At 38.4% G+C, this 13,501-nt stretch overlaps 1 protein-coding gene across 2 annotated transcripts in view; it reads right to left on the bottom strand.

Annotated features, from left to right (window-relative positions):
- Positions 1-13,501, bottom strand: part of BICRAL (BICRA like chromatin remodeling complex associated protein) — an 86,938-nt gene that overhangs the window by 56,805 nt on the left and 16,632 nt on the right. Inside the window, exon 2 of one of the 2 annotated variants that reach the window (XM_081245346.1) lies at positions 466-526. The exons of the other annotated variant lie outside the window; for it this stretch is intronic. The gene's annotated coding sequence lies outside the window, so the exon portion shown is untranslated. The remainder of the gene's footprint in view (positions 1-465; positions 527-13,501) is intronic. 2 annotated transcript variants of the gene reach the window in all.

Here is a 13,501-nt window from a genome sequence, read left to right as displayed (position 1 = left end):
TTTATCCATTCATCCAACACAGACATTTAGGTTGTTCACATATCTTGGCTATTGTGAATAATGCTGCAATGAATATGAGGGTGCAGATATCTCTTCAAGATAGTGATTTCATTTCCTTCAAATATACATATAGAAGTGGGGTTACTGGATCATGTGGTAGCTCTATTTTTAATTTTTTGAGGACCCTCCATACTGTTTTCCATAGTGGCTGCATCAATTTACATTCCCACCAACAGTGCACAAGGGTTCCCTTTTGTCCATATCCCTGCCAGCACTTGCCATCTCTTGTCTCTTTGATGATAGCCATTCTAACAGGTGCGAGGTGGTATCGCACTGTGGTCCATGAACAGTTTTTGAAATGAACTTATCACCCTTTCCAATATGTTGGTCACATGATGGCAAAACCTGCAACAGGATCAGGCATACCAGGGAAAGTGTGCTTATTCCCTTTTTCTTGAAACTTACTTCAGTTTTCCAAGAAAGCATGCTTACTTTGGACACCGGGTTATTCCTATGGGAGAGCAATCTAAAGTGGAAAACAAAGAATTATATTTAAACCTAGAACATACAGTGGGGCTAAAGTTACTTCCCACTATTCCTCTGCACACTATTCTAGCCAAACTGCTACTCTCCTAGCCCCCAAACACAATGCACACTTTCCCAGCATCTGCCCTGGTTCAGGTGACCATTTTATCTGAAATGCTCTTCTTTCTCTCCTACATGTACTGAAATTCCATCCGTTATTCAAAACTTAGTTTGAATCTACCTCTCTGAGTCTTTCTCTGACAACCTTGGGCTGTCTTTTGGATTTTCTACCGAGAATTCTAAAAGCACCAACCATGTCTTTTGACATTGATCAGCCACTGTTCTGTGTGATTAGCTTAATTATACCTATCTTCTGTACCCAACTAAAGCAGAGCCCAAATTTAAACAAAAACAGTATAAAGTGCTACAAGAGTACAATGAATTCTCCCATCCTAAAGCCAAGCAACTCTTAGACTGCATGGCTTTTTGGCATTAGTGAACTTAAAGTTCTGGCCCATTACAATAGGCTCTGGCCTCATTTTGTACCTTAACCCACCTCACGCTCCCCTATATGGAACCCTTGTTTCTTCGCCATCTTGACCATTTGATGTCCCCCAAACTTATCATGCCACTTTTTCAATTCTTTGGCTTTGCACTTGTCCTTTCACTTAGAAGACAAAAGACCTTCCCACCCATCTCCAAGTGGCCAAGTAACAATACCTCCTTATCTTTTAAGGCTTTGAGTAAAATGATTTTGCCTTTCTTTTTTTAAAAAAAATCCTGGGACTTCCCTGGTGGCGCAGTGGTTAATAATCCACCTGCCAATGCAGGGGACACAGGTTCGAGCCCTGGTCCAGGAAGATCCCACATGTGGCGGAGCAACTAAGCCTGTGCACCACAACTACTGAGCCTGCACTCTAGAGCCCACAACTACTGAAGCCCAGGCGCCCTAGAGCCTGTGAGCCACAACTACTGAGCCTGCGTGCCTAGAGCCCGTGCTCTGCAACAAGAGAAGCCACTGCAATGAGAAGCCCGCGCACCGCAACGAAGAGTAGCCCCCCTTCGCCACAACTAGAGAAAGCCCATGTGCAGCAATGAAGACCCAATGCAGCCAAAAATAAAACTAACTAATTTTAAGAAAATCCTGAAGCAAAATTAATTGCTCATGTATCTGTATCCCTAGAGCACGTCTGACATGTTACTAGATTTGACATGTGTGTGACAAAACTTTGCTTTTCTGACTCCCTCATTAGCTTACAAGTTCCATGAAAGCTGGGTCAATTTTGTTCCATCTTCATTACCAGAGTTTAGTGCAATGCCCGATACAAATGTGCCCAATAAACATGTTTTACTCAGTACTTAAGTAAAATTTTGGTCTTAAAAATTAACTTTTTCAGGAGTGATGTCAGTTCCTTATCATTTGGTTTCCAAGAATATTCAGCTAGGCTACACAGGAGCACTTTAGCACAATCATAAAACACAGGATTCGGATGCAGGCTGGTCATCCATTGTCCGGGATCCACCAGCTTATGCTGGGCCCTTATGTATTTAGCCAGGCATTCCTGCCAGGGAGAAAAAGGCTTTCGAGGTCAACTGATTCCCCATCTGATCAGACAGTTCAACTCTCTGAGGCATATGGAAATGTCATTTTTTTAAGATCCATATGACAAAAAAATTCTGTATCCTTCCATAATAACCTACTTAATATTTAATAAACCTCCTTAAAACAGGGATTTATGCACTGAACATAAACATAAAATAGCTCCTGGAGTCCCGAAATCTTGAGCAGTAATTTATATTAATAATAGTTGTGTTCAGGGACTTCCCTGGTGGTCCAGTGGTTAAGAATGCGCCTTCCAATGCAGGGGGACGTGGGTTCGATCCCTGGTTGGGGAACTAAGATCCCACATGCTGCGGGGCAACTAAGCCCATGCACTGCAACTACTGAGCCCCCCTGCCACAACTAGACAGAAGCCTGCGCGCGGCAAGGAAGAGCCTGCACGCCCTAATGAAAAGATCCCACGTGTTGCAACTAAGACCCGACACAGCCAAAAAAAAAAAAAACGGTTGTGTTCATTAAAAGACTCAGAAGTAAAAGTCTAAGATGAAGTCTCTGGCACAGGCATGTATGGCTTTTTGAGGGCATCAACACTAGACCTTTAAAGAAAAGAAAAAAACTCTGCAGTATAGGAAAAACAGATGCTCTGCCAAAAATGTTTTCATAATTTCTTTACTGTGTTTCATAAGAGACAAGATTTTTAATGACTATGGAAAACAGTAAACAGGAAATGACTGAGAAATGACCAAGAAATACTGCTGTCCTGATTGCTATTAAATGTTAAATAAAATTAAGTTGAAACTATCTTTGTGATAATTCACAATACTGCACTACGTAGAATAATAAGTACTAAAAAGATGAGTCAGTTCTTTTCAGTTACACTACTAAATTTCAAAGAACTCTTGTATTATACTTCCAAATAAAAGGTGAGTTTCTGTTTTAATCACTGATTGCCATATTTATTACTTTCTTCCACAAAAAATAATCAATCATTCGGAGAATCGGCTCCAATGACAAGCTGACTTAGCAAAAGGAAGCAATGCCAACATTGAAATAAACACTCATGAAGATGAACCTGGTCATGCATCAACCAAGAACACATTAAGCCAAGATTTTAGGAATAGGAATTAAAAACTAGAAAGCCAAAAGTAAGTCTTACTTGCATCCTCTCCATAAAAACAAACTACCTAAATATTAAACACAAACGGCTCTTGACACTTTAAAAATTTTTAGCTTCATTCAGAAAAAAGATATCATTTATTAAATGGAGATTTAATGAGTCATTTGTGTTTTTTTCTAATTGAAAGGGATTTCTTTTAGAGAGCATTTTAAATGAAGTAAAAGAAAAATCCTCCCAATGCATTTGTTTCCTGCTTTTAAAAACAATGGATATCATTGCACAATACCAGTCATAAATAGAAAAAGGACTGCTGTTTGCATTTCCATCTTACAATCACAAAATTTACTAGAGTACAGTATGGTAATAATTAAGCTATTAAAAAATAAAAACTGCCTGATCTTTCTCTGTATTTCCTCAAATACAATAGGACACCATTGCTCTGTGTTAGCATAGTTTGTACATGTTATTGTCTCTATGTATGGAACTGCTTTAAAAAATACTTTGAAATGGCAGTAATTATAAATAAAAAATCTTTTTCTTTTATTGAGCTTTAGTATTAGCAATCTGGCTAAAGTTATCATGCAAACTCTTGACTCTCATTGCTCTCTGTCAATGAGTAACATTCAAAATATTTTGGTTTTACAGTATGTTCCAAGAAAAACAAGCCCTATAAAAACAACTAACAATATTAAACAAAATTCCATTTTACAAAGTCAATGATGTTACCATGGAAGAGATGCTGAGGATTCTCTTTTATAAAAGCAGGCTCAAAAGGAAGATGTGTGCATGAGTCAATCTTTTAAGGAGAAGAAAATAAAAGGAAACTTTTAAAGCTTAAAAACGATTTAAGAAAGAATATGGGCAAATATACATGTAGCATATTACTCCAAGAAAGATTTCGCAGTTTCTACAAAAATTTTAAAGAAGCTGAATTAATCTCACTCTTCTAAACTCCGTTTAAGAAACATAAACTTCTATCTAGTGTGAAATCTTTTACAAACTTTAAGAAATGCCATGTGAACTGGAATTTAAATTGATAGTTTTTTCTATCAAAAGACCATAAGATACAGAGTTTCAGTTGAGGAAGATGAAAAAGTTCGGGGGAAAAACGGTGGTGATGGTTATACAACAATGTGAATGTACTTAATGCCACAGAACTGTACTTAAAATGGTTAAAGGGGGGACTTCCCTGGTGGCGCGGTGGTTAAGAATCCGCCTGCCAATGCAGGGGACACAGGTTCGATCCGTGGCCCGGGAAGATCCCACATGCCGCGGAGCAACTAAGCCCATGCGCCATAACTACTGAGCCTGTGCTCTAGAGCCCACAAGCCAAAACTACTGAAGACTTCATGCCTAGAGCCCGTGCTCCGCAACAAGAGAAGCCACCGCAATGAGAAGCCTGCGCACCGCAAGGAAGAGTAGCCCGCGCTCACCCGCGACAAAGCCCGCGCACCGTAACAAAGACCCAACGCACACAAAAATAAATAAATTAATTAATTAAAGAAAAAAGGCTAAAGGGCTTCCCTGGTGGCGCAATCGTTGAGAATCCGCCCACCAATGCAGGGGACATGGGTTCAAGCCCTGGTCCAAGAAGATCCCACAGACCGCAAAGCAACTAAACCCGTGTGCCACAACTACTGAATCTGCGCTCTAGAGCCCGCGAGCCACAATTACTGAGCCCACACACTACAACTACTGAGCCCGTGCGCCACAACTACTGAAGCCCACACATCTAGAGCCCATGCTCCGCAACACTAAAAGCCACCACAATGAGAAGTCCACACACCGCAATGAAGAGTAGCCCCTGCTCGCCACAACTAGAGAAAGCCCTTGCGCAGCAACGAGGACCCAACACAGCTAAAAATTTTAAATAAATAAACAAACAAACAAATAAATAAAATGGCTAAAATGGTAAATTTTATGTTATGTATATTTTACCACAAAAAAAGAAGAAAGCATCTCTGAATATTCCTACTTAAAAAAATACCCAAAAGGGTTTATCTGAAAATAACTAGCTGTACATCTATGATTAAAAATCTTAAAAAACTGCAGAGGAAGGAACACTCCCAAACTCATGCTATGAGGCCACCATCACCCTGATACCAAAACCAGACAAAGATACTACAAAAAAAGAAAATTACAGACCAATATCACTGATGAATATAGATGCAAAAATCCTCAACAAAATACTAGCAAACAGAATCCAACAACACATTAAAAGGATCATACACCATGATCAAGTGGGATTTATCCCAGGGATGCAAGGATTCTTCAATATACGCAAATCAATCAATGTGATACTCCATATTAACAAATTGAAGAATAAAAACCATATGATCATCTCAATAGATGCAGAAAAAGCTTTTGACAAAATTCAACACCCATTTATGATAAAAACTCTCCAGAAACTGGACATAGAGGGAACCTACCTCAACATAATAAAGGCCATATATGACAAACCCACAGCAAACATCATTCTCAATGGTGAAAAACTGAAAGCGTTTCCTCTAAGATCAGGAACGAGACAAGGATGTCCACTCTCACCACTATTATTCAACATCGTTTTGGAAGTCTTAGCCACGGCAGTCAGAGAAGAAAAAGAAATAAAAGGAATACAAATTGGAAAAGAACAAGTAAAATTGTCACTGTTTGCAGATGACATGATACTATACCTAGAGAATCCTAAAAATGCCACCAGAAAACTACTAGAGCTAATCAATGAATTTGGTAAAGCTGCAGGATACAAAATTAATGCACAGAAATCTCTTGCATTCCTCTACACTAATGATGAAAAATCTGAAAGAGAAATTATGGAAACACTCCCATTTACCACTGCAACAAAAAGAATAAAATACCCAGGAATAAACCTACCTAGGGAGACAAAAGACCTGTATGCAGAAAACTATAAGACACTGATGAAAGAAATTAAAGATGATGATGCCAAGAGATGGAGAGATATACCATGTTCTTGGATTGGAAGAATCAATATTGTGAAAATGACTATACTACCCAAAGCAATCTACAGATTCAGTGCATCCCTATCAAATTACCGGTGGCATTTATTACAGAGCTAGAACAAATCATCTTAAAATTTGTACGGAGACACAAAAGGCCCCGAATAGCCAAAGCAGTCTTGAGGGAAAGAAACGGAGCTGGAGGAATCAGACTCCCTGACTTCAGACTATACTACAAAGCTACAGTAATCAACACAATATGGTACTGGCACAAAAACAGAAACATAGATCAATGGGACAAGATAGAAAGCCCAGAGATAAACCCACGCACCTATCCTCAACTAATCTATGACAAAGGAGGCAAGGATATACAATGGAGAAAAGACAGTCTCTTCAATAAGTGGTGCTGGGAAAAGTGGACAGCTACATGTAAAAGAATAAAATTAGAACACTCCCTAACACCATACACAAAAATAAACTCAGAATGGATTCGAGACCTAAATGTAAGACCGGACACTATAAAACTCTTAGAGGAAAACATAGGAGGAACACTCTTTGACATAAATCACAGCAAGATCTTTCTTGATCCACCTCCTCGAGTAATGGAATTAAAAACAAAAATAAACAAATGGGACCTAATGAAACTTAAAAGCTTTTGCATAGCAAAGGAAACCATAAACAAGACGAAAAGACAACCCTCAGAATGGTAGAAAATATTTGCAAACCAATCAATGGACAAAGGATTAATCTCCAAAATATATAAACGGCTCATGCAGCTCAATATTAAAGAAACAAACAACCCAATCCAAAAATGGGCAGAAGACCTAAATAGACATTTCTCCAAAGAAGACATACAGATGGCCAAGAAGCACATGAAAGGCTGCTCAACATCACTAATTATTAAAGAAATGCAAATCAAAACTACAATGAGGTATCCCCTCACACCAGTTAAAATGGGCATCATCAGAAAATCTACAAACAACAAATGCTGCAGAGGGTGTAGAGAAAAGGGAACCCTCTTGCACTGTTGGTGGGAATGTAAATGGATACAGCCACTATGGAGAACAGTATGGAGGTTCCTTAAAAAACTAAAAATAGAATTACCATATGACCCAGCAATCCCACTACTGGGCATATACCCAGAGAAAACCATAATTCAAAAAGACACATGCACCCCAATGTTCATTGCAGCACTATTTACAATAGCCAGGTCATGGAAGCAACCGAAATGCCCCTCGACAGACGAATGGATAAAGAAGATGTGGTACATATATGCAGTGGAATACTAGTCAGCCATAAAAAGGAATGAAATTGAGTCATTTGTTGAGATGTGGATGGATCTAGAGACTGTCATACAGAGTGAAGTAAGTCAGAAAGAGAAAAATAAATATCGTATATTAACACATGTATGTGGAACCTAGAAAAATGGTACAGATGAACTGGTTTGCAGGGCAGAAGTTGAGACACAGATGTAGAGAACAAACGTATGGACACCAAGGGGAGAAAACCGCAGTGGGGTGGGGATGGTGGTGTGCTGAATTGGGCGATTGGGATTGACATGTATACACGGATGTGTATAAAATTGATGACTAATAAGAACCTGCAGTATAAAAAACCAACCAACCAAACAAACAAACAACTAATTCTAAATTTTATTTGGGTTATTTGTATGGAAATATGTTAATATAAATAAATGTTTCAGACATTACATCAAATTTCTAAAAATCTTATATGTTCTCGTATAATTTTATAAGTCATAATTCTAGTTATTACTTTAAAATGTATAACTCAGAAATAACTAAATTTCCTTGTCAATTGCATTATTATGAACTTTCATCAAATCTTTAACCGTGGTCATTTTTAAGTCTTTTGTCATTTACAGACAGTTCTGGACTCTGATGCTTTCGCAAAAATAGTCCTATAAAAGGGTTTCATCTTCAAGGAATTCATGGAAAAGACTCTGACAAGTACAGGTTTCTGGTAACTGACTATACTGCTGAACTGAATGAATAAGCATTTTCAGAACTCTAATGGAAAACTGATGAATTCATAAAAGTGCTTAAAAAAGATCAAGATGAAAAAAAATTAATTACATGGGACTGAGTGAACTGATGAGGATGATTATAATTTTTGTGACTTTCTGTTAGAATAAAAAAAAAATCCCCCCCCCAAAAATCTTTCTATTTCTGGAAAAGTATTCTCTCCCTCAAGCTGGCAGCTTCAGGACACATGCTCACTGAGGGAAAATGAGGGACCTATGGCACATCAGTTAAAATTAACCCCAGCAAACAGTGGGGTGAAAGAAGCTGAGGCAGATCACCCCACAACTACCAACAGGCACAGATGTAGGAAGAAATCATCCCACAAAGGAAGGAGGAGGGTTCTTAACCCTGTTGTGCCTTCTGTCTGTCTGGTGAGGCTTATGGATCCCTTCTCAGAGTAATATTTCAAGATGCAGAGTATATGGAAGATTTTTTAAAATACAGTTATAAAAATATTTAAAAATTGTAATATAGTTATATATGTGGTTCTTCATCAGTGCATTAATATACTAGATGTAGTGGTGAGTCTAGTAACTACTATCATTTAGGAGATAGTATCCTTTCAAGATACCTGCAAATGTAATGTGATAAACAATATTTCTACTGGTAACATTTCTCAGGCACTGTTAATACTACTGTGGTTGGTGGCCTTCACTCATAGATTTAGGAAATAATAAATTTCAATTGGAGTCTAGTGAAAATAACATGCAATTTTTTTCGTATCCAAGTTCACAGGCCTCCCTCTCCCCAGTTCTCCCTAATTCTAACCACAGATCCTTTAGGGGTCAGTCCATGGAGCCCTTGTACTCTTGGGGTCCAGGACAGTTGTTCAACATGTGAAACAAATAAACTCAATCCAGTAACAAATAACAAAGGGATTCTGAACATCTGAATATAATTCACAATATATTTTTAAACTTGCTAAGCACACAACGGCCATTTCTACACACTGTTTGGATGTACTTTTTTGCAATGCAAAGATGCTGAAGGTGCTGTCAGATGCACAGGATGGTAGCAGCAAGCTGTCAATTTCAACAGTGCAGAAAGGATACTCTTCACTATCACCAAAGATATCAAAGAATGCCCTGAGGGAGGAAGGTGAAGTATAACCTCGTTTTCTGCAAGCTTAGTAGAGGGCAACAGAAATGCATTTTACAATTTAAAAAACCTGACACTGCAGTGGAAAAGCCCATCAACATTCTCCACCTTGGACCAGAGTGAGATACAAAGGCAAGTTTCATCTGATAAACATGCAACAGTCCTTTCTGGAAAGCTTAGTCAAAATTCACATCTTTATTCTCCCAAATGTCCACTGTAGAAAATAGCCACATAATCATTTACTTTTCTAGTTTTTACATGAATGCTTGGAATTGAATAGACATGTAAATTAACACCTTTTTCTATATTCACTCCTGGGCTATCCTGCTATAGATTATTGAACCTTCATATAAGAGTCAAGTAACTTAGAAACAGCCTCTGGTGATCTAAGAATAAAACACTATGTTTCGTTTTTAAGGCCAGCTCAGTGTAATTAAAAAAAATTTTTTTTGACTTAAAACCACATCATTCTGAAGTGGCAGTCACATGTGCTAGAAGCAAGTGGTGTCGGGAAACTGCGTAACTGGTTTCGAATGCAGTCCTATCTTCTGAGAGATTTGTGCCACAACACAACCCTTTTCCTTAGGAAAGAGGTGAAGACTTTTCATTTAGTTTGACCCTCTTCTATCACTTCTGGGTCATTTAAAATAGGATAGACCCATAGCTCCATTACCACCATTATTCAGTATCGTTCTTTTGGACAAATTAGAATAAATTTTTCTTGTTTCATTATGTCTTCATAGTCTTGCCTTTAGAACACCTTATTTACCTCTCTAAATATTTAAGTTCTTTGGTTTTGCTTCAACTAGTAAAATTATTTTTCTATGAAGGTTTGTCATTAACTTTTTCTTAAACTTCTAATGAAAGCTTGCAAATTTTGTTAATGATTCTCATATCACTAATATCACAATTTTTCTCTAACAAATTACATTAAAATAGCATGATATATTAAGCAGAACTGTAATTTATCATACTAATGATAATGAGGGCTTGATTCAATGATCATTTATTTATTAAAATAAGCCTGTGTTGGAAGGGCAGGGTAGAGGATTAAAGAAACACAAAAAAGCCCCACACAAGGGCTTCCCTGGTGGCGCAGTGGTTGAGAGTCCGCCTGCCGATGCAGGGGACTCGGGTTCGTGCCCCGGTCCGGGAGGATCCCACATGCCATGGAGCGGCTAGGCCCGTCAGCCATGGCCGCTGAGCCTGCGCGTCCGGAGCCTGTGCTCCGCAACGGGAGAGGCCACAACAGTGAGAGGCCCGCGTACCGCAAAAAAAAAAAAAAAGCCCCACACAAGTGTATAATATGTCCCAGCTCTCAAGTAGCTGATAATCTTATTGGAAAGGCAAGACACCTACATCTGAAATAATCTTCCAAACTGTAGTAAGCATTATCAATGTGCATGAAAATAAACATATACTAGCATGGATATTTACAGTAACATTAAGCCCTTTTTACAATTAATGATTATTGCTATTATTATTACTATTAACTATTATAAAATATAAATTAAATTAATATTATTAATATACCAAGGCATATGATATGATAAAAACTGTAGTAGCAGCTAATATTCATTAAGTGCCTTCCCTCTGCCACACACTTTCAACAGTCCTAATCCTTCTAACACAGTCCTGCCAGGTATGTATTATTATCTCTATTTTTAGAGAGAATGTAAGACACTTGCCCAACATTGCAGTTTGTAAGCAGTGAGACAGAAGTTTGAATTCAAATCTCTAATTCCCAAGCCCATGCTTCTCATCTCTGTGGGTGGAAACAGGATTTTTGGAAGGTCTGATTTCTGTAAATGTTTCCCATGCCAAAAAACATCAGTTGAGAATCTTAAAACATTTTTTCCCACAGCAAAAAACCTCATTACTCCATCAATTACAATTCTAAAATTTTAAATCAACTTATTATAAGATATTTTTGTTGAGAAAAGTGACGCACATTATTGTAAATCTATCACTATAAAAAGTAGGGAGGGATTTCCCTGGTGGTCCAGTGGATAAGGCTCCGGCTCCCAATGCAGGGGGCCCGGGGTTCGATCCCTGGTTGGGGAACGCATGCATGCTGCAACTAAAAGTCCGCATGCCGCAACTAAGAGTCCGCATGCCGCAACTAAGAAGTACGCATAATGCAACGAAGATCCCGCGTGCCACAGCTAAGACCCAGTGGGGCCAAAATAAATAAATAAAATAAGTAAATAATTATATTTAAAAAGTAGGGAGAAATATAAGTAAGGAGAAATACATTGGCACCAGCTTCAAGAAAAGGAGCTGTGGGAACATTGTAGCTGAGAGCTGCATTTTAGTCTTTTCCATGTAAGACTTCAGGGAATGGAGTCCTTTAAACAAAAAAGGCTGGCAGAGGTTCCATAATGAAATAACTTTGGGAAACGTTACTTATCTCATACCCGTCTCAGTAATTCATGATATACATCAGACCTCCTGCTTTTTATTTAGTTTTAAAGTCCTTTCTTTCTTTCCTTCTTTCCTTCTTTCTTTCTGTGTGGGCTCTTCGTTGTAGTGTGCAGGCCTCTCTCTAGTTGTGGCATGTGGGTTTTCTCTTTGTAGTTGTGGCGCGTGGGCTCCAGGGTGCAGGGGCTCTGTAGTTTGCAGCACGCAGGCTCTCTCGTTGAGGCGTGCCAGCTCAATAGTGGTGGTGTGCGCGGGCTTAGCTGCCCCGTGTCATGTGGGATCTTAGTTCCCCGACCAGGGATTTAACCCGTGTCCCCTGCATTGGAAGGCAGATTCTTTACCACTGGACCACCAGGGAAGTCCCCAGACCTCCTGCTTTTTACAAGTCACTGTTTCCCACACTGACTTTGCCACAGAACCCTCCATTCTCTCCCAACTCCACTCCCAACACCTATTAGCTCCCGTGGGTCTAGAGCAGCACAGCTGTCCAATAGGAACACCATGAGTCACAAGTGAGAGCCACACATGAGATTCAAACTGTTCTAGTAGCTAAACTTTTTAAAGTGTAATTTGTTGTAATATACAGTTGATCCTTGAACAATATAGGTTTGAACTGCGAGGGTCCACTTATACACAGATTTTTTTTCCAATACATTTACAAATATATACATGTAGAACATCATGAGCAAGACTTGTATGGAAGTGGATAGCCTATCCTTACATAGGCATAAGGTGAGTGATATTTAATACAAAATTAGCAGTGCTTGTTTTCTTACTGTTTTATAACTTTGCTTTCAAAGAATTACATTACTGTGGGACTTCCCTGGTGGTCCAGTGGTTAAGGCTCCGTGCTTCCAATGCAGCGGGCGCAGGTTTGATCCCTGGTCAGGGAACTAAGTTCCCACATGCCGTGCGGCAAGGCCAAAAAAAATTTTTTTTAATTAAAAAAAAAAAAAAAAAAGGAATTACATTACTGTAAAGTATGCCTCTTTCTCTCGTAATTGGAGAACCTGCATATCAGCCTATCATAATAGGTAAGTGGCTTTTTAGAAAAATATAACAATGCTTCCAATACTGTATTATGAATATGACTGTAATACTATATGCCATAAACATTTTATAATGAATGATTCATTCATTCATTCATTCATTTTATAATGATTCATTCATATAATGATTCATTCAGCCCACAGAGGCTGGGCTACTGTGAAGCAATCGTATGGATGACACTAGGCCACCATAAAGCAATCATATTGCTGCTTTTTCTTTACCAATGCATGAATCACTATACCCATACATAAATATAAATTTCTTTTTCACATTATCTTTTCATTTTTGATGACTAGTGTTAGAGATACATGTAACATCTATAGTGTTTTGTATTATATAAGACAATATTGATATAGGTACTGACAAGACAATTCATCTTGTAAACAGACATCATAAACTTAATGGTATGGATATATGCAGTACTCTAAATAATGTATTTTCTCTTCTGTATGATTTTCTTTTTTTTTTTGGCTTCACTGAGTGGCATGCAGGATCTTAGTTTCCTGATCAGGGATTGAACCCGAGCCCTCCGCAGTGGAAGTACGGAGTCCTAACCACTGGACCACCAGAGAATTCCCATGTGTATGATTTTCCTAAAAACATTTTCTTTTTCTTGCTTAGTTTTTTTGTAAGAAATCAGTATATAATAAGTATAACATACCAAATATATTTTAATTGACTGTATGTTATCAGTGAGGCTCTGTTCAACAGTAGGCTATTATTTAAGTTTTGG

This window comes from Mesoplodon bidens (genome assembly GCF_964165515.1).
Source record: "Mesoplodon bidens genome assembly, chromosome: 10".
NCBI classification, from domain to species: domain Eukaryota; kingdom Metazoa; phylum Chordata; class Mammalia; order Artiodactyla; family Ziphiidae; genus Mesoplodon; species Mesoplodon bidens.
Note: the sequence above shows the minus strand (reverse complement) of the source record. Positions and strands in the feature narration are given on the sequence as shown.